This window comes from Akebia trifoliata, chromosome 3 (genome assembly GCF_017979445.1).
Source record: "Akebia trifoliata isolate Shusen 1 chromosome 3, ASM1797944v1, whole genome shotgun sequence".
Classification (NCBI taxonomy): Eukaryota; Viridiplantae; Streptophyta; class Magnoliopsida; order Ranunculales; family Lardizabalaceae; genus Akebia; species Akebia trifoliata.
The window spans coordinates 43,258,725-43,283,382 of NC_141377.1; the positions used below are offsets into that span (position 1 = coordinate 43,258,725).

A 24,658-nucleotide genomic window follows, 5' to 3' on the forward strand; every position below is an offset into this window, starting at 1 on the left:
TTTAAAAAGAAATGACCATATGTTCATTTAAAATATGGGATAACCTTCAATCATGTATAATGTAAAAAATAAATCGGTTCCGGGTACCCGTGGGTACCCATCGGATATAGCCTAATGATTCCAGTTCCTATCGGTTTGGTTCTATATTAGACCCGGCTCTAATCGATTCCAATAAAAAAGGAATTGGAACCGGGGTTTTTGATTTTAGTTACAATTTTGGTTTCGGTTCCTGTTCGGTTTTGTTAAATGGGTACCCATTGACACCCCTAGTGGGTATCAACGAGGGAAATTTTCAATTTCCTTGTGCATCATTATCATGTCAAACACCACTGAAATCTACCTTTAATGAGCTCTTTGATTTCTGCAGGTCAGGATTTGAATAAGGAAGAAATCTAGATTGAATCATCTATTTATATTTTATTTGAGTAGTCATAGTTGATATTTAGGAATTTAATTAATCTCTTTTTGATTCCTTTGCTGTCATCTTTGTCTCCAAATAGTACTTAAGCTCGGGAAGCTGCCTACTTTAAAAAAAATTGTTGGATTTGAGGACGATAATCCATTTTTGGGTTTTGAGAGAGTTGAAAAATAAATGTGAGACGGTAAGGTCACTACGTGAAAATACACAAAATTCGACGGCCCAAAACCGTCGAATTATGTAACTATTCGTCGGCCCTAACCGTCGAATTTTTGCCCATCGAATTATTTTGTTGGGTTTCTTGTTAGAAGAGAAATAAATCTGATGGTTCGTTGGGCTTAGCCTGTCGAATTACCAATGAATTATTTTGTTGGGTTTAACTGCAGGTTTTGGGTCGGCCCAAATAAACGTGAGACTTGGGCTGCCGAATTTAACGCTATATTAATGCCGAATTTTAGTTTTTTTGAGGTAGTGGGTATTGTTCAGAAAAGAGTGATAAAAGCATACTTTAGTCCATTTGATAGAGTTTTTAAAATAGCATAGTAAAATTTAGGAACAATTCTTAATTTGTGGAGTCGTGTGGAAATCTGATTTTATTGAGAATTCTTGGATGATTATTACATGAACCCTGATAGGATATTTATAGTTACTACATCAACACTGCCGTACTTTTGAGATGATACAATATATCTCATGTATCATAATATGATGCATCCAGTTCTCTAACAGGTTGATTCCACAAAACCCCTTGATCTAAAACATTGATCCTTCAATCGTCTATGTCGTCTTGGTTGACTCTGGTTGCAACTATGGGGCTTCTCACCACATGTTTACCTCCAACCTCCACCCAACTGAGAAAACCATAAACGACCCACTCAGTCAACCTTTTTGGGCCCTTCAAAGAAAGTGTGTAGCTTAATTTCTCATACTTGTGTCTAAAAACCAATTTGTTTGGCACAATACTTGAATGAATTTCATCCATGGATGTCAAGTTAGCAACATAAGTTGACATCCCATCTCCCACATTAGTTACCGTCCTTTGAAATTTGTGTACAATAGTTCCCGAAGAAAATTCACCTGCATTGAAGAAGGCAATGAAAGACGGGTAGTTGAGATTCGAAGATGGGTTCGAACAATTGAAAGCTGAAAACCTTGTTATTGTTTTGATTTGATTCTTGGTGTACTTCAAGGAACAAAGAAGTCCCACATAGTCCTCTGCATCTATGTCATAGATAAGTCCCGGGTCGAGGGCCTTATTAGGGTTGATATGACCAGCTCCCATGGCTAGCGGGCTTGCGGGTTGCGAACCATCACCAAAATCTTTGATGGGGTTGAGAGTGTTATCTAATGAGTCAGATGTAGTCATCATGGCAGATCGAATGGCAGCAGGGCTCCATTCCGGGTGCACACCCTTCAAAAGTGCCCCTACTCCCGCCACATGAGGGCAAGCCATGGACGTCCCATATATGATATTGAAGCGATCTGCTGAACTAAATTGAGCCCATGATGCTAGTACTAAAGAGCCAGGAGCCATAAGGTCGGGCTTCAATACAGTTGAGCAGCTCGAAGATGGACCTCTTGAGCTATATCGGGCTACAAGTGGTGCTGGTTTTGTACCCATATATGTCTTTCGAAATCTTAAACTTGCTCTCGGATCAGAATTGTTCTTAATGTAATCCAGGATAGGTTGGCCGTCTCGAGGACTAATAAAAGCAGCTGGAAACTCGGTTTGTATGCGATCCTCTAATTGAGAGACTAGGCAAATGAAGATACCTCCAGCTACATTAGCACTTTTAACATCAAAGATTTGATCATCTATGTTATAATCCTCACCACCAGTGCACACAACAATCTTATTACCAACTTTATTTAACTCCTCATCATTGCTGCATTCCTTCATGTAAACAAGGGGTACTTTGCTGAGTGTCGAATTCCCATGGTACAGAGACGCACCGATGGCTGAAACTCCATTGCCAAGAGTCACAACTCCACTTAATTCACGGTCGATGGTACCTGCAGCTACGGTTAGTTGCCATGGTGCTCCATTCTTTAGGGACCAAAGTTGAGGACCATCATTTCCTGCTGAAGATGTAACAAGAATTCCCTTCTTTATAGCTGCAAAGGAAGCTATGGCAATTGGATCTTCATACAAAGGAACCTCACGAAACCCCATGGAGATGGACAAGACATCGACGCCATCTTCAATTGCTTGGTCTACCGCAGCTAGAACATCAGAGATGTAAGCATGATCGTTCCAAAGAACCTTATACATGGCCACATGTGCATGTGGTGCCATGCCCCTAGCAGTTCCCCTGGCATACCCAAAGAACGATGCACCTTCAACGTAGTTACCCGCAGCTGTCGACGAAGTATGAGTCCCGTGCCCATCATCATCACGTGAAGAATTCAAAGAGATGATTGTATTGGGCTCGTTAGCAATTAAACCTTTGTTGTAGAATCGAGCTCCTATGAGTTTCTTATTGCACATTGAAGAATTGAAGGAGATATCGGTCACACACTTTCCCTTCCATCTTGAAGGAACTTCAGTCATGCCATCATCTTTAAAGCTCTCACTTTCTGGCCAAATTCCACTATCGACAACCCCAATTATAACATCTTTGCCATAACTTGAATCCGGCCATGCACCAGAGTTGGAGTTGAGACCGAGGAATTTGGATGTATGGGTTGTGTGGGCCTTAACAGGTACATCTCGCACTGAAGAAATAAAGCCCAGGGATTTTTCCAGTTGTTCCAACTCGAAAGGAGATAAATTAGCACAGAAGCCTTGGATGGCATTATTATAAGTATAGACAAGGTTAGAAGTAGTGGTAGTGGTGGTGGTGCTAACTTTAGCGACATTTGATATAAAGGAAAGAGTGGCAGCATACCAGCTATGGTGATCAGAGAAAATTTTTGGCATGGCGGATAAGTCCATGTGGATGATATAGATATCTGATTTTGCTAAAATGGATGTGTGTGAGATTGTGATTAGAAAGAGAAAGCCATACAAGAGTGTTAAACTAGCCATGGATGAACTATATGAGAGCTTGTGATAGATAAATTGATGTATTTATAAAGAAACAAGATGCACAAATCAATGAATAAGACTTGGACCACGATAATTACAGAAGCAACAAACAGCAAAGCCTTATCTCAAAGACAGGGATCTTGTTCAAAATCTAGGTCTTCTTCTAAAATTAAGGTATTAAAGCCAACTTGCCAATATCTTATTTGGGGGTTATCATTAGACTTAATGATAAACTGACTTGAAAAAAGCCACTCAAAGTTCACTCTCTGACATTGATGAGTGTACGGAACCATAGATCTTTTTTCCTTGTGTATCTCAATGAAAAAGATTTATGGTTCTGTGCACATGTCACGTCAGCAAGTGAATTGAGTGATTTTTTTTGTTGTCAGTTTATCACGACTCTTATCATTATTATTTAAAGAATTTCTCTAACCACACGCTTTTTAGTCAAGTGACCTCAAGATTGGACCTCACATGTGCCCTAACGTGAAAGTGTATGGCCTTGAGATACGAATGAAAAACATCTATGGTTCCTATCTACTTTCATGTCAAGATGTGCGATATGAGGTCCAATCTTGTGGTCACTCCAGCACGACTCAAACTATTATTAAGGCTATGGTTGAGAATTGAGATAGAGAGAAAAGACACAAACTCTCTGGTAGGGATAGTACAGTCTATTAAAAGAACCTTCAAATATTTAAAACATGTTTCTTTTTGCTGAACCCACCAAAAAAACGTTTTAATCATACAGCTATGAAATGATCGTGCTCCAACAGTTACAAAATTGCAGGACGTGTGGCCAGCCTTGTTGATCTATAACAAAGCCTTATCTAAAGAGAATCTTGCTTTCATAAGTGAGCATGTTTCAAAACTAGGTTTGTTGTCTCGTCTCGTTTGAGACCAAATACAATGGTTGATTTACATATATTTTAATTGAAATAAAAATTATTATTTTAATAAAATAAGATAGATTAGAAGATGTTTAATGATAAAATCATGTTTTCTTTATATAATTAATATTTTAATTAAAAAAAAATTAATCAAAATCTACAAAATCCCGGTTGACTTGAACTAGTTTTATTGTCTCAACCGAGATTTTCAAAATATAGTTCAAGACATCTCGTTTATCTCGCGAGATGATGTGAGTGTTGAGACAGATTGTACTTCCGTATCGTTGTTGAACAAGACCAAGCGAGTTATCTCAATCTCGGATGAGATTTAAAACCTTGTATGCGAAACCTTTTCCTTCTTAACATAGTAAGATCTTAAGCCTTACCAAGGGTTGTTTTGCTCAAATGGATTACCACATCATAAATCCAACATCTAAACCCTCTAAATTTCATCAAAAAACTCAGATAAAAGAAAAAAAAAACAATTTCTTTTAAGATAAAACCCTCGAACTTTCACATAACTCTCAAACTTAAAAATGATACCTTACGGTGAAAAAATAACCTTTTTTTTTTTTTTCTCTCAAAATTCATAGAATTTCGTTCTCTATAACCTTGGAGCATCGGATCATGTTTTTGGATGCCAAGAGATGAGCCCAAGGACCCTTAGTAAGGGGTGAAACACTTCCTATCTTAGTAAGGCTAAAGGGATTCCTTTCATATCCACTTTCTCTATCCCTATCTACCTATTGGGTCTTTCTCTCACCTTTTTTGAGGGAGTGCAAAAACTAAATTAAGTAAAACATAAAAATGATCTCAAAAAATAAAAATAAATAAATTAATTCAATTGGAGTTGTATTACCCTTTAATTATGTCATGTTTACCCAATCTATTTTCCTTCAGATGTTAGACTAGTTAATATTTTGAGTTGTGATCATTTAACTCCCCTTGCGTCCTCATCATAGAACTATAGATCATTTGCCTCGGGATACATGAGAAAAAGATTTAAGATTTTGTGCATTCCAAGACAATTGATTTATGGTTTGGTAATGGGGGCATATGTAAAGGGGGGTGTTAGAGAATTATTATTCTAATAGTTTAGCAAACCACCTTTTTAACCCACTCTTTCTTGTTTGTTACAAATCAAAGATTTTATAACTAATTTTAATGACCCTTAGAGCTAATCCAACCGGGGACTTCAAATTGACATCTTTATTTTGAAGACTCCGAATCACTTTTGAAACTTCAAAAAATTATTCCGTCCTCTAAAACACTATTCACTCACGTAAAAGGTGAAAACAAAAAGGCTGCAGTTGACATTTAAGGGAAAAGAAAAGAAGAGAGGATACAATAAGGTTTTGGATAATATTTTAGCTACCCCAGGTTTTACAATTGATAACAGATGCCTCACCCCCTTCACCATGGAGGGGTACCTCAAATCTATGGGGTTATCTCAAATCTACACCAAAACATGGATGGGTACCTCAAAATTGCCCGTTTTGAGCAATAGAGCGAAGTTAGAGACTTTGAGGAATATAGACTTTTGCTCTAAAAAAAAAAATTATGCTAAGCGCTGATGAACTAAAAATTAGAATGCTTGATTAGGCCGAGAGAAATTATTAGAGACCATGGGCTGAGTGGCTAAGTGTTTGAATTTTACTTTTTTCTTGATACATTCTTCATTGATTCATCAACTTTACACAACTTTTTTGCTCTTTAAAGAGTTTAAAAATATTCTTTAAGGACTTTTTGAGTAAATGGGAAAGGATTTGTTGTATTTTTTTTAAAGTATTGTTGTTTGAACGCGGATATCTCAACTTGTCTTTATTTATTTTCACCTTAATAAAATTAATTTATCAAAAAAATAGCTCGCATTTTCTGTTCCGAATGCCTGAAAGGAACAAAAGAAATATCTTGTTATTTCTTCACCAATTTTAGGTTTCCAAATGAATTTTGTCAGAGAAAAAAGAGCAATTCTCTCAATTCACAAATTGTTCGTAAAATAACCCAATACCATGATTACTTTTGATAATCATCAACCAACACAAAGAATAAATTCAAGTCAGATTACTTTTATTATTATTATTATTATTTTAATAGTCGGGTTTTCCCATAAAGAGTGGACCGACCCCATATAAGTGATGGTGTGCCCTCGCGGGGGCCCCTAAGGAGTTAATGCTCATATTGGGTATCGAACTCACAACGTACAGGGCATTAGCCGCTTCTCCGTCTGAAATTGCCATTGAGCCAATCCCTAAGGGTGGTTGTTATTATTATGTTCTTGGTGAAGCAGCTCTATGATTTACAATTAAAATTGAAGAATATGGATCAATGGAAGACAAAAGAGAAGGATGATGCTGAGATAGCCTCGTGGACCTTATGATATCCTCTATTTATAATTCCATTTATGGGCATCCGAGATCCTTCGATGGTGGTTTTTTTTATTTTTTATTTTTTCATCAGAAACAATAACATTACATCCAATGCCTTCCGCAACGTTTGCCATCTATAGATTAAAGCTCAGAATAACATCGTTGAGCAGAGTGAACAAATTTACCTTGGAAGTTGAAGATGATGGATTTTGTTTTGAGAAATAAAGAAAAAGAAAAAGAGAACAAGGATTTTGGGGTCAGAAGTTGAAGGCCAGGGTGTTTCAGTCATTTCGTATTAATCTACCACCAACGGTTGAAGTCAAAAGAATTGTCATCAATTTGAAAACAAGGGAATTCTCTATGTTCCACCAAAACCAGGAGGGGTTCTTCAAAATTATCCATGGGGTATGGTTATATAACTCTTTAACAATAACAATTCCCATTTATGGAGTCGTTCAAATTCAAAGTGAAGGAAGAAAGAGAGAATGTGCTTGCACTTAATAGTGTAAATGTTTTTTCATAATTTTTTTTACAAGGACACAAAATGCCAATGCTACCTTCTTGTTCACTTGATAGAGAATATAGAGATCGTATCGTACTATTTAGGAAAGGGTGAAGGGTGATTACAATAATTCGAGATGTTTAGAACAAGTTCCCTGTTTGTGGGAATTTTTTTATTTTTAATTTTTTTATCACAATAAAGTTAATTTGGGATTTCACAAAATCTTATATTGACAAATTGCAAGAACATGCATCTATTGATAGGTCATCCCCAATACACAAAACTACCCACGTTAGGTTTCGTGCAATTGGTCAATTTGGATTTTGTGAAATCCTGGATTGACTTTTCCCATGAACAAATTATCTCTCCATTTGTGGAGTTTATTCTCAAAAACCCTCAATCTAAAGCATTGATCCCTCAATGTTCTACGTCATCAAGGTTGAGCCTTGTAGCAACTATAGGGCTTCTCACCACATGTGTACCTCCGACCTCCACCCAACTGAGATAACCGTATACCACCAACTTTTTCATCCTTTTTGGGCCCTTCAAAGCAAGTGTATAGCTTAACTTCTCATACTTGTGTCTGAAAACCAATGTGTTTGGTACCACACTCACCTGAATTTCATCCATGGATGTCAAATTAGCAGCATAAGTTGACATCCCGTCTCCCACATTTGTTACCGTCCTTTTAAATTTTTGTACAATAGTATTCGAAGAAAACTTACTTGCATTGAAGAAGGCAATGAAAGATGGGTAGTTGAGATCCAAAGATGGATTCGAACAATTGAAAACAGAAGACCTTGTGATCACCTTGATTTGCTTCTTGGTGTAGTTCAAGGAACAAAGGAATCTCACATAGTCCTCTGCATCTGTATCATAGATAAGTCCCGGGACGAGAGCCTTATTAGGGTTGATATGACCAGCTCCCATGGCTAGTGGGCTTGCGGGTTGCGAACCATCACCAAAATCTTTGATGGGGTTGAGAGTGTTATCTAAAGAGTCAGCCGTGGTAATCATGGCGGATCTAATGGTGGCAGAGCTCCATTTTGGGTGCATGCCCTTAACAAGTGCTCCCACTCCTGCCACATGAGGACAAGCCATGGACGCCCCAGATATGATATTGAAGCGATCTGCCGAACTAGTTTGAGCCCATGATGCTAGTACTAAAGAGCCAGGAGCTATAAGGTCGGGCTTCAGTACAGTAGGGCAGCTTGGAGATGGCCCTCTTGAGCTATATTCGGCTACAAGTGGTGCTGGCTTTGTACCAATATATGTCTTTTGAAATCTCAAACTCGCTCTTGGATTGGATTTGATCTTAATGTAATCAAGGATAGGTTGGCCGTCATGAGAACCAATAAAAGTGGCTGGAAATGAGGTTTGTATGAGAAGCTCTAAGGAAGAGGTTAGACCAATGAAGATACCTCCAGCTACATTAGCATTTTCAACATAATCGATTTGATCATTTATCTTATAATCGTCACCACCGATACACACAACAATCTCATAACCAACTTTCTTGAACTCCTCAAAATTGTTGCATTTGTTCATGTAAACAAGAGGTACTTGGTTGAGTGTCGAATTCTCAACGTACAGAGATGCACCAATGACCGAAACTCCATTGCCCAGAATCACAACTCCACTAAATTCACGGTCAATTATACCCGCACCTACAGTTAGTATCCATGGGCCATCGTTTCCTGCTGAACATGCAACGAGAATGCCCTTCTTCCCAGCCGCATTGAAGAAATTTGGATGTATGGGTTGTGTGGACCTTAACAGGTACATCTCACATTGAAGAAATAAAGCCTGATGTTTTTTCCTGTTCTTTCAACTCATAAGGAGATAAACTAGCACAGAAGCCTTGGATGGCATTGTTATAAGTATAGACAAGGTTAGAAGTAGCAGTGCCAGCTTGAGAGACATCTAATACAGAGGAAAGAGTGGCAGCATACCAGCTATGGTGATCAGTGAAATTTTTTGGCATGGCAAGTAAGTCCATGTGAACGATGTAGGTATCTGATTTTGCTAAAATTGATGTGTGTGAGATAGTGATTAGAAAGAGAAACCCGTACAACAGCGTTAGGGTAGACATGGATGAATTATACTGAAGCTTGTGATAAATTGATGTATTTATAAAGAAAAGTGAGCCCCAAATCTATCTATAAGTAAGAATATATTTGTGTCTAAAGGATCATTAAAATGGTGTAATAGTAGGTTGGGGTTATCGTTCATTTTTTGAACTTTTTTAACCTTAAATAAGATTTAATTTAATGGACACTATCAAACATACAATTGAGATGGAAGGTAAAACACACGTTTCTTAGGCATCAATCATGTTTGTTAATGATCTGTTTCATTTGAAAATTCCAAGAAATATTCTTCTATCTTTGCCGTTTGTTTGATGTAAAGCTCCAAACATCGTTTGCGGCTTGTATTTTCTTCTTATTTTTTAAAATAGTTTTTCCAGTCTCAAACCTATGGTTCTGATAGGGGAAGAAACAAATTCTCTAGGGATTTATACATATTTGTTTAGATTTGTATTCCACCATAAACCTTTAGAATGTCTTTCGATCTAAGTAGTAACATTTCAGCAGTTGGTTTGATGCTTCACTTTAATTCCTTAAATGTCGTTTAAATTATACTTTATGCTATTTTTTTCTTCAAAATCGAAAGTAATATTAAAAACTGTTGTTTACATTAAAATAACACCATTTCTAGCCTTTATACTGTAAGAGAGCTCATTATTTTCGGAAAAAAAGAAGAAGAAGAAAGATCACCAAGAACAGTTAAAGGTCCCAATATGTAGCAAGATAACGACAGTTAACGTTCTAACAGCTGTTATTTTACCATGGACTCCGACATGTGATGCACATTTAGCACTAAGTCCACTTCAGTGCCTAAGCACTCAAATAGATTCCACATTGCTGGAGGTGTAGGCCAACCTTGTTTAATTCTCTACATCGCATACTGGCTATTGCTTGTGACGTGACCAATGTGAAAGCACTGCCAAAATTTCTATTGTTGTTTGAGTGGCACTTGGGGTGGAATTAAGTCGAATTTCTTCCTTCTTTGAATCATTATGCATAATTAAAAAGTGAGAATACAAGGGCGGGTGGAATAATGTTTTTCCTAACTTTTGATGTAGAATATTTAAGCATCAAGGATCAGTTTGATTTGTAATTTCTATCCATGGGTCCAAGTTTTTTTTCTAATGGATTTATGAAAATTAATGTCAATGGATCCAAGCCCCTCATTTGTGATTTCTATCCATATTTGGGTTCAAGTATTTTTTTTATTAATGGATTTACAAAATGGCCAATGGATCCAATCTTGGCATAATATTGCAAAAATTCATGATGATACCTAACCAACATATTAATTAATATGGAAAAAATCAAACAATGCACAAAAAGAATTGATAAGAATCCAAGTAAAAAAAAAGAATTAGGGGTCTTGTTATATAACTTGTGCCCTTAGGGCACACATTAAAATGAATTAAGTACACTTTGGGAAAAAGCACCTGAGGGTATTTTAGAATATATATATGGGTCAGGTTCAAGGGCCATATGAGAAAATATAAGTAAAAACTTTCGTTTTTAATAAAATTTTAAAATATGGGTTAGAAATTTTGGATTGAGCTGATTTTTTGTGAGGATGATCTTTTCATTATAGTGACCATCCTTGCAAAAAATCAGCTCAATCCAAAACCTCTAACTCTTATTTTGAAAAACGAAAGTTTGTTCATATGTTTTCTCATATGGCCCTTGAACCGCCCCCTATATATATATATATATTTAGGACAATTTCTGTACAAAAATCAGATCTCAAAGCGTATTTAATTGACTTTAATATGTGCCCTAAGGACACACGTTAACAAAATCCAAGAGCAGATCTTTAATTGAATCCATTGCTTCAAAGTTATTTTAATGTGGGTGATAAGATAATTAAGTTCAACAAACCCTAAAAAGGTTTGATGATGATGACAATAACAAAAACTATGAGAAATCTTATTGTCTTCATATTAAACAATTAATTTAAACTTTTCCTTTACAACAAAAACAATCACAGTATGTGCCTATTTTAAGAGGACCTTGAATTAGACGCATTTTAGGACATGCATTCACTAGTTAAACTTAGGGTTGCAACTTGGGCAGGTTAAATCTGAACTTGCTGCGTTGAACCAGACCTTGGGTTAGATTTGGGCATGTTTAGCTTATGTTTGGTCTTGGGTTCAAGCATGGGCATCAGGTTGGCCGATTTGCCCAAACCGAATTACTTAATATGATTAAAATTTAATAACATTTTGCAACCTTAATTTCTTTCTGATTCACATTTCAAGCTTTAGTTAATCATCATCATTTTCTTCTTTAAATTTGCTTATAATTTCATGTATTTAAACTTGAAACACATTTTTAGGACAAGTGATCGTAAATTTTGTATTCTTTTTATTCTTACAGGTAAGCCTATAATTTTTAACGAGTTTAGTAATTCAGTGCTGACAAGATTCAAACATAGGTTTTTTGTATCATCACCCAAAGACTTTATCATCTAAGCTAGTTGGCATCTGTAAATTTTACATTCTTTTACATACTACTTATCTTTAAACACATCCTTATCATTACTAAATTATCTAATATTAATGAAGAATGAACTAACCTGACTTGGGTTAGGTTCAAGCTGAGCATTTCATGCCCGAGGTTGAATGGGGCACGGACATGCATGGGTTGGCATTTGTCAAGTTCGGGTTGGGCTCAAGTTGATCTCCAACCCAGCCAAGTTGCAGGCATAGTTCTACTTTGTGGCAGTAGTAATCCTTTAGAATTTTATATTAGCCTAATCCTAATTGTAAACAGTGGCTGAGGTCGTTTGAATGTGTTATAATGCTTTGTACCATTGAGGTAATAATTTGAACCAAACTTTTTATATTACCCATCGGTTCCAATTCTTAAGAATTGAATGAGAAAAATTATTTCAAAATCATTATAAATAAAAAAAAAATTCCTTCTAAAAAATAACATATTATTTGTAAAGTATCAACTTAATAATAATTTTTTCTACTAAAAAGATGATTTAATGACTTTTATTTTCAAAAATAAAATTTATCTCTTTTACAAGTAATAAATTTTAAAAGAAGTGACCCATTTTAAACTCAAATATTTGGTTTATATGAACTTTGAAGAATTTTATATCATATATGTTAATTTAAAATATGAGATAACCTTCAATCATGTATAATGTAAAAAATAAATCGATTCCGGGTACCCGTGGGTACCCATCAGATATAACCTACTGATTCCAGTTCCTATAGGTTTGGTTCTATGTTAGACCCGGCTCTAATCGATTCCAATAGAAAGAGAACCAGAACCAGGGTTTTTGATTTCGGTTCCTGTTCGATTTTGGGTAAATGGGTACCATTGACACCCCTAGTTGGTATCTACCTAGTGTAGGAGATGTGATGGTAATGAGGGAAATTTTCAATGTCCTTGTGCATCATGATCATGTCAAACACCACTGAAATCTACTTTTAATGAGCTCTTTGATTTCTGTAGGTCAGGATTTGAATAAGGAAGAAATCTAGATTGAATCATCTATTTATACTTTATTTGAGTAGTCATAGTTGATATTTAAGAATCTAATTAATCTCTTTTTGATTCCTTTGCTGTCATCTTTGTCTCCAAATAGTACTTAAGCTTGAGAAGCTGCCTAGTTAAAAAAAATTGTTGGATTTGAGGAGGATAATCCATTATTGGGTTTTGAGAGAGTCGAAAAATAAATGTGAGATGGTAAGGTAATGTTCAGAAAAGGGTGATAAGAGTACAATTTAGTCCATTTGATAGAGTTGTCAAAATAGCATAGTAAAATTTAGGAACAATTCTTAATTTGTGGAATTGTATGGAAATCTGATTTTACTGAGAATTCTTGGATGATTATTACATGAACCTTGATAGGATATTTATAGTTATTACATCAACACTACCTTACATTTTAGATGATACAATATATCTCATGTAGCATGATATGATGCGTCCAGTTCTCTAACAGGTTGATTCCACAAAACCCCTTGATCTAAAACATTGATCCCTCAATCTTCACTGTCGTCTTGGTTTACTCTGGTTGCAACTATGGGGCTTCTCACCACATGTTTACCTCCAACCTCCACCCAACTGAGATAACCATAAACCACCAACTCGGTCAACCTTTTTGGGCCCGTCAAAGAAAGTGTGTAGCTTAACTTCTCATACTTGTGTCTGAAAACCAATTTGTTTGGCACGATACTTGAATGAATTTCATCCATGGATGTCAAGTTAGCAACATAAGTTGACATCCCAGTTCCCACATTAGTTACCGTCCTTTGAAATTTGTGTACAATAGTTCCTGAAGAAAATTTACTCGCATTGAAGAAGGCAATGAAAGATGGGTAGTTGAGATTCGAAGATGGGTTTGAACAATTGAAAACTGAAAACCTTGTTATTGTCTTGATTTGATTCTTGGTGTACTTCAAGGAACAAAGAAACCCCACATAGTCCTCTGCATCTATCTCATAGATAAGTCCCGGGTTGAGAGCCTTATTAGGGTTGATATGACCAGCTCCCATGGCTAGCGGGCTTGCGGGATGCGAATCATCACCAAAATCTTTGATGGGGTTGAGAGTGTTATCTAATGAGTCAGATGTAGTCATCATGGCAGATCGAATGGCAGCAGGGCTCCATTCCGGGTGCACACCCTTCAAAAGTGCCCCTACTCCCGCCACATGAGGGCAAGCCATGGACGTCCCAGACATGATATTGAAGCGATCTGCTGAACTAAATTGAGCCCATGATGCTAGTACTAAAGACCCAGGAGCCATTAGGTCGGGCTTCAATACAGTTGAGCAGCTTGAAGATGGACCTCTTGAGCTATATCCGGCTACAAGTGGTGCTGGTTTTGTACCCATATATGTCTTTCGAAATATTATACTTGCTCTCGGATCAGAATTGTTCTTAATGTAATCCAGGATAGGTTGGCCATCTCGAGGACTAATAAAAGCAGCCGGAAACTCGGATTCTATGCGATCCTGTAATTGAGAGACTAGGCAAATGAAGATACCTCCAGCTACATTCGCATTTTTAACATCTAAGATTTGATCATCTATGTTGTAATCCTCACCACCAGTGCACACAACAATTTTATTACCAACTTTATTTAACTCCTCATCATTGTTGCATTCCTTCATGTAAACAAGAGGTACTTTGCTGAGTGTCGAATTCCCATGGTACAGAGATGCACCGATGGCTGAAACTCCATTGCCAAGAGTCACAACTCCACTTAATTCACGGTTGATGGTACCTGCAGCTACGGTTAGTTGCCATGGTGCTCCATTCTTTAGGGACCAAAGTTGAGGACCCTCATTTCCTGCTGAAGATGTAACAAGAATTCCCTTCTTTATAGCTGCAAAGGAAGCTATGGCAATTGGATCTTCATACAAAGGAACCTTACGAAACCCCATGGAGATGGACAAGACATCGACGCCATCTTCAATTGCTTGGTCTACAGCAGCTAGAACATCAGAGATGTAAGCATGATCGTTCCAAAGAACCTTATACATGGCCACATGTGCATGTGGTGCCATGCCCCTAGCAGTTCCCCCGGCATACCCAAAGAACGATGCACCTTCAACGTAGTTACCCGCAGCTGTTGACGAAGTATGAGTCCCGTGCCCATCATCGTCACGTGAAGAATTCAAAGAGATGGTCATATAGGGTTTGTTAGCAATTAAACCTTTGTTGTAGAATCGAGCTCCTATGAGTTTCTTATTACACATTGAAGAATTGAAGGAGATATCAGTCACACACTTTCCCTTCCATCTTGAAGGAACTTCAGTCATGCCATCATCTTTAAAGCTCTCACTTTCTGGCCAAATTCCACTATCGACGACCCCAATTATAACATCTTTGCCATAACTTGAATCCGGCCATGCACCAGAGTTGGAGTTGAGACCGAGGAATTGGGATGTATGTGTTGTGTGGGCCTTAACAGGTACATCTCGCACTGAAGAAATAAAGCCCAGGGATTTTTCCAGTTGTTCCAACTCGAAAGGAGATAAATTAGCACAGAAGCCTTGGATGGCATTATTATAAGTATAGACAAGGTTAGAAGTAGTGGTGATGGTGGTGGTGCTAACTTTAGCGACATTTGATATAGAGGAAAGAGTGGCAGCATACCAGCTATGGTGATCAGGGAAATTTTTGGCATGGTGGATAAGTCCATGTGGATGATATAGATATCTGATTTTGCTCAAATGGATGTGTGTGAGATTGTGATTAGAAAGAGAAAGCCATACAAGAGTCTTAAACTAGCCATGGATGAACTATATGAGAGCTTGTGATAGATAAATTGATGTTTTATAAAGAAACAAGACGCACAAATCAATGAGTAAGACTTGGACCACGATAATTACAGAAGCAGCAAACAGCAAAGCGTTATCCCAAAGACAGGGATTTCTGTCTTCTTTTAAAATTAAGGTATTAAAGCCACTTACCAATATCTTATTTGGGGGTTATCGTTAGACATAATGATAAACTGACTTCAAAAAAAGGCAGATTTACCAAAACATACACTACTTTTCATTTATTTACCAAAATGGTACACTATTCAAAATATTTCCGAAAATGGTAAATTTACCATTTTTGGAATTAATTTTTTTTTTATCAAAATGGTAAAAACAGTAAAATGTATTTTTTTTATTACCGAAAATACCCTTTTTATTTTTTGACTGAAATTACGAAAATAAAATTGATTTTGGTAAAAAAAAATTGTAAATACACATGATTGTTGGATTACAGAAAGAGAGTGAATCTTTTTAGTTGGATTTTCATTTTTTTAAGGTTAAAATTATAAATACATATGTAAAACAAAAAAAAGGGTATTTTCAGTATAAAATATATATATACAATTTACTGTTTTTACCGTTTTGGTAAAAAAAATTAATTCCGAAAATGCTAAATTTACCGTTTTCGGAATTATTTGCTATAGTGTAAGTTTTGATAAATAATTTCAAAGACTCTACCGTTTTGGTTATTCTTAAAAAAAAAACCACTCGAAGTTCACTCTCTGACGTTGATGTGTGTATGATCTTTTTACCTTGTGTAACCCAAAGAAAAATATTTATGATTATGTGCACATGTCATGTCAGCAAGTGAATTTTGAGTGATTTTTTTTTTGTCTGTTTATGTCGACTTTTATCATTATTATTTAAAGAATTTCTCCAACCACACGCTTTTAGTCAAGTGACCTCAAGATTGGACCTCACATGTGCCCTAACGTGAAAGTGTATGGGAACCATAGATTATTTCCTTGAGATATGACTGAAAAACATCTATAGTTTTTATCCACTTTCACGTCAAGATGCGCAATATAAGATCCAATCTTGTGATCACTCCAGCACGACTCAAACTATTATTAAGCCTATGGTTGAGAATTGAGATAAGGAGAAAAAACACAAACTCTTTGGAAGGGATGGTACAGTCTTAAAAAAACGTTCAAATGTTTAAAACATGTTTCTTTTTGCTGTACCCACAAAATTGCAAAATTTTGACCAAAAGAATAAACAAAAGAATGTGATCAATTTGCTCTTTTTAAAACATGATCGTGCTGCAACAGTTGCAAAATTGCAGGACGTGTGGGCCAGCCTTGTTGATTTATAGCAAAGCCTTATCTAAAGAGAATCTTGCTTTCATAGGTGAGAATGTTTCAAAACTGGATTTGTGGTTTCGTCTCGTTTGTCTGTCGATAAGACCGAATACAATGGTTGATTTACATATATTTTAATTGAAATAATAATTATTATTTTAATAAAATAAGATAGATTAGAAGATGTTTAATGATAAAATTATGTTTTATTTATATAATTAGTATTTTAATTAAAAATAATAATTTAATCAAAATCTACAAAATCCTAGTTGACTTGAACTAGTTTTACTGTCTCAACCGAGATTTTCAAAATATCATTCAAGACATCTCATTTATCTCGTAAGATGATGTGAGTGTTGAAATACATTGTACTTCCATATCGTTGTTAAATGAGACCGAGCGAATCATCTCAGTTTCGGACAAGTTTTAAAACCTTGTATGCGAAACCTTTTCCGTATTAACATAATAAGATTTTAAGCCTTACCAAGGTTGTTTTGCTCAAATGGATTTCCACATCATAAATCCTACATTTAAACCCTCTAAATTTCATCAAAAAACTTAGAAAAAAAAAAAAAAAAAAAAACAATTTCTTTTAAACTATATCCAAGGTTTTGAAAATGAATGGCTACCGAACTTTCACATAACTCTCAAACTTAAAAATGATATTCAACGGTGAAAAAATAATATTTTTTTTTTCAAAATTCATAGAATTTCCTTCTCTGTAACCTTGGAGCATCGGATTATGTTTTTGGATGCCAAGAGACCATATCCACTTTCTCTATCCCTATCTACCTATTGAGTCTTTCATTCACCTTTTTTGAGGGAGTGCAAAAAATATATTAAGAAAAACATAAAAATGATCTTAAAAATTAAAAATAAATCAATCAATTCAATTGGAATTATATTACCCTCTAATTGGGTCATGTTCACCCAATCTATTTCCTTGAGATGTTAGACTAGTTAATATTTTGAGTTGTGATCATTTAACGCCCCCCTTCGACCTCATCACAGAATTGTAGATCATTTGCCTTGGGTTACACAAGAAAAAGATTTATAATTCTGTGTATCCCAAGGCAAATGATCTACGATTTTGTAATGGGAGCGTATGTAGTGGGAGGCGTCAGAGAATTATTATTCTAATAATTTATCAAACCTCTTTTAACCCACTCTTTCTTGTTTGTTACAAATCAAAGATTTTGTAAGTAATTTTTAATGGCCTTAGAGCTATTCCAACCGGGGACTTCAAATTGACATCTTCGTTTTGAAGACTCCGACCCACTTTTGAAACTTCAAAAAATTATTCCTTCCTCTAAAACACTATTCACTCACATAAAAAGGTGAAAACAAAAAGGTTACAGTTGACATTTACAGGGAAAAAAATGAAGAGAGGACACAATAAGATTTTGGATAATATTTTAGCTACCCCAGGTTTTACAATTGATAACAGATGCCTCACCCCCTTCACCATGGAGGGGTACCTCAAATCTATGGGGTTATCTCAAATCTACACCAAAACATGGATGGGTACCTCAAAATTGCCCGTTTTAAGCAATAGAGCAAAGTTAGAGTCTTTGAGGAATATAGATTTTTGCTATAAAAAAAACAAAAAAACTATGCTAGGCGCTGATGAGCTAAGGACATAATGTCATGTGTATTGAAAAAAATTGGAATGCTTGATTAGGCCGAGACCATGGGCTGAGTGGCTAAGTGTTTGAGTTTTACCTTTTTCTTGATACATTCTTCATTGATTCATCAACTTCACGCAGCTTTTTTGTTTTTTCTGTTGACAACAAATCCACACTTGCTTTTTTGCTCTTTAAAGAGTTTAAAAGAGTTCTTTAAGGACTTTTTGAGTAAATGGGAAAGGAATTGTTGTATTTTTTGTAAGTATTGTTGTTTGAACGCCGATATCTCAACTTGTCTTTATTTCGTTTCGCTCTAATAAAATTAACTTATCAAAAAAATAGCTCGCATTTTTTGTTCCCACTGCCGGAAGGGAACAAAAGAAACATCTTGTTATTTCTTCACCAATTTTAGGTTTCCAGATGAAGTTTGTTGGAGAAAAAAGAGCAATTTTCTCAATTCACAAATTGTTCGTAAAATAACCTCAATACCATGATTACTTCTAAGAATCATGAACCAACACAAAGAATAATTTCAGGTCAGGTTACTTTTATTATTATTATTTTGAAAACCGGGTATTCCCTGAGAGAGTGGACCGGGCCCATATCTAGGCTTTGCCCAGTCCATATACCATGATCTTTTCCAAGAACTAATCCCAGGGCACGTGCAATGCCTGCACATCATGCACACTAGGTAAGTGAGGGTGCGCCCTTGTGGGGGCCCCTGAGGAATTAATGCTCATATTGGGTATCAAACTCACAACCTACGGGCATTAGCCGCTTATCCATTTGAAATTGCCATTGAGCCAATCCCTCGGGGTTATTATTATTATTATTATTATGTTCTTGGTGATGCAGCTCTATGATTTACAATTAAAATTGAAGAATATGGATCAATGAAAGACAAAAGAGAAGGATGATGCTGAGATTGCCTCTTCGACCTTATGATATCCTCTATTTATAAAGGTCACTCAAAAATGCTACTTTCCTTATTTCCATTTATGGGAACGCGGGATCCTTCAATGGTGATTTTTTTATTTTTTATTTTTTATTTTTTCATCAGAAACCATAACATAACATCCAATGCCTTCCGCAACGTTTGCCATCTATAGATTAAAGCTCAGAATAACATCGTTGAGAAGTTGAAGGCCAAGGTGTTTCAGTCATTTTATATTAATCTACCACCAACGACTGAAGTCAAAAGAATTGTCATCAATTTGAAAACAAGGGAATTCTCTATGTTCCACCAAAACCAGGAGGGGTTCTTCAAAATTATCCATGGGGTATGGTTATATAACTCTTTAAAAATAACAATTCCCATTTATGGAGTCGTTCAAATTCAAAGTGAAGGAAGAAAGAGAGAATGTGCTTGCACTTAATAGTGTAAATGTTTGTTCATAATTTTTTTTACAAGGACACAAAATGCCAATGCTACCTTCTTGTTCACTTGATAGAGAATATAGAGATCATATCCTACTATTTAGGAAAGGGTGAAGGGTGATTATAATAATTGGAGATATTTAGAATAAGTTCCCTGTTTATGAGAATTTTTTTTATCACAAGAAAGTCAATTTGGGATTTCACAGAATCCTATATTGACCAATTGCATGAACATGCATCTATTGATAGGTCATCCCCAATACACAGAACTACCCACGTTAGGTTTCGTGCAATTGGCCAATTTGGATTTTGTGAAATCTTGGATTGACTTTTCGTATGAACAAATCATCTCTCCATTTGTGGAGTTGATTCTCAAAAATCCTTGATCTAAAGCATTGATCCCTCAACGTTCTACGTCATCAAGGTTGAGCCTTGAAGCAACTATAGGGCTTCTCACCACATGTGTACCTCTGACCTCCACCCAACTGAGATAACCGTAAACCACCAACTTTTTCATCCTTTTTGGGCCCTTCAAAGCAAGTGTATAGCTTAACTTCTCATACTTGTGTCTGAAAACCAATGTGTTTGGTACCACACTCACCTGAATTTCATCCATGGATGTCAAATTAGCAGCATAAGTTGACATCCCGTCTCCCACATTTGTTACTGTCCTTCTAAATTTTTGTACAACAGTATTCAAAGAAAACTTACTTGCATTGAAGAAGGCAATGAAAGATGGGTAGTTGAGATCCAAAGATGGGTTCGAACAATTGAAAACAGAAGACCTTGTGATCACCTTGATTTGCTTCTTGGTGTAGTTCAAGGAACAAAGGAATCTCACATATTCCTCTGCATCTGTGTCATAGATAAGTCCCGGGTCAAGAGCCTTATTAGGGTTGATATGACCAGCTCCCATGGCTAGCGGGCTTGCGGGTTGCAAACCATCACCAAAATCTTTGATGGGGTTGAGAGTGTTATCTAAAGAGTCAGCCGTGGTAATCATGGCGGATCTAATGGCAGCAGGGCTCCATTTCGGGTGCATGCCCTTCACAAGTGCTCCCACTCCTGCCACATGAGGACAAGCCATGGACGTCCCAGTTATGATATTGAAGCGATCTGCCGAACTAGTTTGAGCCCATGATGCTAGTACTAAAGAGCCAGGAGCTATAAGGTCGGGCTTCAATACTGTAGGGCAGCTTGGAGATGGCCCTCTTGAGCTATATTCGGCTACAAGTGGTGCTGGCTTTGTACCAATATATGTCTTTTGAAATCTCAAACTCGCTCTTGGATTGGAGTTGATCTTAATGTAATCAAGGATAGGTTGGCCGTCATGAGGACTAATAAAAGTGGCTGGAAATGAGGTTTGTATGAGAAGCTCTAAGGAAGAGGTTAGACCAATGAAGATACCTCCAGCTACATTAGCATTTTCAACATAATCGATTTGACCATTTATCTTATAATCGTCACTACCGATACACACAACAATCTTATAACCAACTTTCTTTAACTCCTCAAAATTGTTGCACTTGTTCATGTAAGCAAGAGGTACTTGGTTGAGTGTCGAACTCTCAAGGTACAGAGATGCACCAATGACCGAAACTCCATTGCCCAGAATCACAACTCCACTAAATTCACGGTCGATTGTACCCGCACCTACAGTTAGTATCCATGGTGCCCCATTTTGTAGGTACCAAAATGGAGGACCATCGTTTCCTGCTGAACATGCAACGAGAATGCCCTTCTTCACAGCCGCAAAGGAAGCTATGGCAATTGGATCTTCATACAAAGGAATCTCACCAAACCCCATTGAGAGGGACAAGATATCAACGCCATCTTCAATTGCTTGGTCTACCGCAGCAAGAATATCAGAGATGTAAGCATCGTCGTTCCAAAGAGCCTTATACATGGCCACATGTGCATGTGGTGCCATGCCCCTAGCAGTTCCCCTGGCATACCCAAAGAACGATGCACCTTCAACGTAGTTACCCGCTGCTGTCGAGGAAGTATGAGTCCCATGCCCATCATCGTCACGTGGAGAATTCACAGAGATGGTTGTATCGGGTTTGTTAGCAATTATACCTTTATTGTAGAATTGAGCTCCTATGAGTTTCTTATTGCACATAGAAGAATTGAAGGAGATATCGTTCACACACTTTCCTTTCCATCTTGAAGGAACTTGAGTCATGCCATCATCTTTAAAGCTCTCACTCTCTGGCCAAATTCCACTATCGACAACTCCAATTATAACATCTTTGCCATAACTTGAATCCAACCATGCACCAGAGTTGGAGTTGAGGCCTAGGAATTTGGATGTATGAGTTGTGTGGACCTTAACAGGTACATCTCGCATTGAAGAAATAAAGCCCGATGTTTTTTCCAGTTGTTTCAACTCATAAGGAGATAAACTAGCACAGAAGCCTTGGATGGCATTGTTATAAGTATAGACAAGGTTAGAAGTAGCAGTGCCAGCTTGAGAGACATCTAATACAGAGGAAAGAGTGGCAGCATACCAGCTATGGTGATCAGTGAAAATTTTTGGCATGGCAAGTAAGTCCATGTGAATGATATGGGTATCTGATTTTGCTAAAATTGATGTGTGTGAGATAGTGATTAGAAAGAGAAATCCATACAACAGCGTTAGGGTAGCCATGGAGACTTATACTGAAGCTTGTGATAAATTGATGTATTTATAAAGAAAAGTTAGCCCCAAATCTATCTATAAGTAAGAATGTATTTGTGTGTCAAAAGGATCATTATAATGGTGTAATATTAGGTTAGGGTTATCATTCATTTTTTGAACTTTTTTAACCTTAAACAAGATTTAATTTAATGGACACTATCAAACATACAATTGAGATGGAAGGGAAAACACACGTTTCTTAGGTATCAATCATGTTTGTTAATGATCTGTTTCATTAGAAAATTCCAAGAAATATTCTTCTATCTTTGCCGTTTGTTTGATGTAAAGCTCCAAACATCGTTTGCGGCTTGTATTTTCTTCTTATTTTTTAAAATAGTTTTTCCTGCCTCAAACCTATGGTTTTGATAGGAGAAGAAACAAATTTTCTAGGGATTTGTACATATTTGTTTAGATTTGTATTCCACCATAATCCTTAAGAATGTCTTTTGATCTAAGTGGTAACATTTCAACAGTTGGTTTGATGCTTTACCTCAATTCCTTAAATGTCGTTTAAATTATACTTTATGTATTTTTTTTCTTCAAAGAGAGTTCATTATTTTTGGAAAAAAAGATCACCAAGAACAGTTAAAGGTCCCAATATGTAGCAAGATAACGACGGTAAACATTGTAACGGCTGTTATTTTACCATGGACTCCCACTTGTGATGCACATTTAGCACTAAGTCCACTTCAGTGCCTTAGCACTCAAATAGATTCCACATTGCAGAAGGCGTAGGCCAGCCTGTTTTAATTCTCTACATCACATACTAGCTATTGCTTGTGACGTGAAAGCACTGCCAAAATTTCTACGGTTATTTGAGTGGCACTAGGAGCGATATTAAGTCGAATTTCTTCCTTCTTTGAATCATTATGCATAATTAAAAAGTAAGAATGCAAGGGTGGGTGGACTAATGTTTTTCCTAACTTTTGATGCAGAATACTTAAGCATCAAGGATCGGTTTGATTTGTGATTTCTATCCATGGGTCCAAGTTTTTTTCTAATGGATTTGTGAAAATTAGTGTCAATGGATCCAAGCCCTAATTTGTGATTTCTATCCATATTTGGGTTCAAGTATTTTTTTTTAATTAATGGATTTACCAAATGGCCAATGGTTCCAATCTTGGCATAATATTGCAAAAATTCATGATGATACCTAACCAACATATGAATTAATATGATAAAAAAATCAAACAATGCACAACAAGAATTGATAACAATCCTAGTAAAAAAAGAATTAGGGGCACACGTTAAAATGCATTAAATGCACTTTGGGAACAAGCACTTGAGGGTATTTTTGAAAAAAATATTTATTTATTTAGGATAATTTCAGTACAAATGTCAGATCCCAAGGGGAATTTAATGAACTTTAATACATGAATCGAGGTAGCAAGAGCAGATCTTTAATAGAATCCATTGCTTTAAATTTATTTTAATTGGGGTGATAAGATAATTAAGTTCAACAAACCCTAAAAAGGTTTGATGATGATGACGATAACAAACTATAAGAAACCTTATTATCTTCATATTAAACAATTAATTTAAACTTTTCCTTTACGACAAAAACCATCACAGTATGTGCCTATTTTAAGAGGACCTTGACCATGTGCATACCTTAATTAGATGCATTTTAGGACATGCATTCACTAGTTCAACTTAGGGTTGCAACTTGGGTGGGCCAAATCTGAACTCGCTGCGTTGAACTAGACGTTGGGTTAGATTTGGGCATAGTTAGCTTCGGTTTGGTCTTGGTTTCAAGTATGGGCATTGGGTTGCCCGATTTACCCAAACCAAACTTAATATGATTAAAATTTAATAACATTTTGCAATCTTAATTTCTTTTTCATTCACATTTCAAACTTTAGTTAATCATCATCATTTCTTCTTTAAATTTGCTTATAATTTCATGTATTTAAACTTGAAACACATTTTTAGGACAAGTGATCGTAAATTTTGTATTCTTTTTATTCTTACTGGTAAGCTTGAAATTTTTAACGATTTTAATTATTCGGTGTTGACAAGATTCAAACCTAGGTTTCTGGTATCATCACCCAAAGAATTTGCCATCTAACACTACGTCATAATGCGCCAAAAACAACTGTC

The 24,658-nt window shown here is 36.3% G+C and overlaps 4 pseudogenes; all 4 read right to left on the minus strand.

The window, feature by feature from the left end:
* Nucleotides 1–983: 983 nt before the first annotated feature.
* Nucleotides 984–3,602, minus strand: LOC147407159 (subtilisin-like protease SBT3 pseudogene; annotated as a pseudogene).
* A 3,879-nt stretch (nucleotides 3,603–7,481) lies between these two features.
* LOC147407160 (subtilisin-like protease SBT3 pseudogene) lies at nucleotides 7,482–9,026 on the minus strand (annotated as a pseudogene).
* A 4,037-nt stretch (nucleotides 9,027–13,063) lies between these two features.
* Nucleotides 13,064–15,481, minus strand: LOC147407161 (subtilisin-like protease SBT3 pseudogene; annotated as a pseudogene).
* A 4,506-nt stretch (nucleotides 15,482–19,987) lies between these two features.
* Nucleotides 19,988–22,528, minus strand: LOC147407162 (subtilisin-like protease SBT3 pseudogene; annotated as a pseudogene).
* Between the last annotated feature and the right edge of the window lie 2,130 nt (nucleotides 22,529–24,658).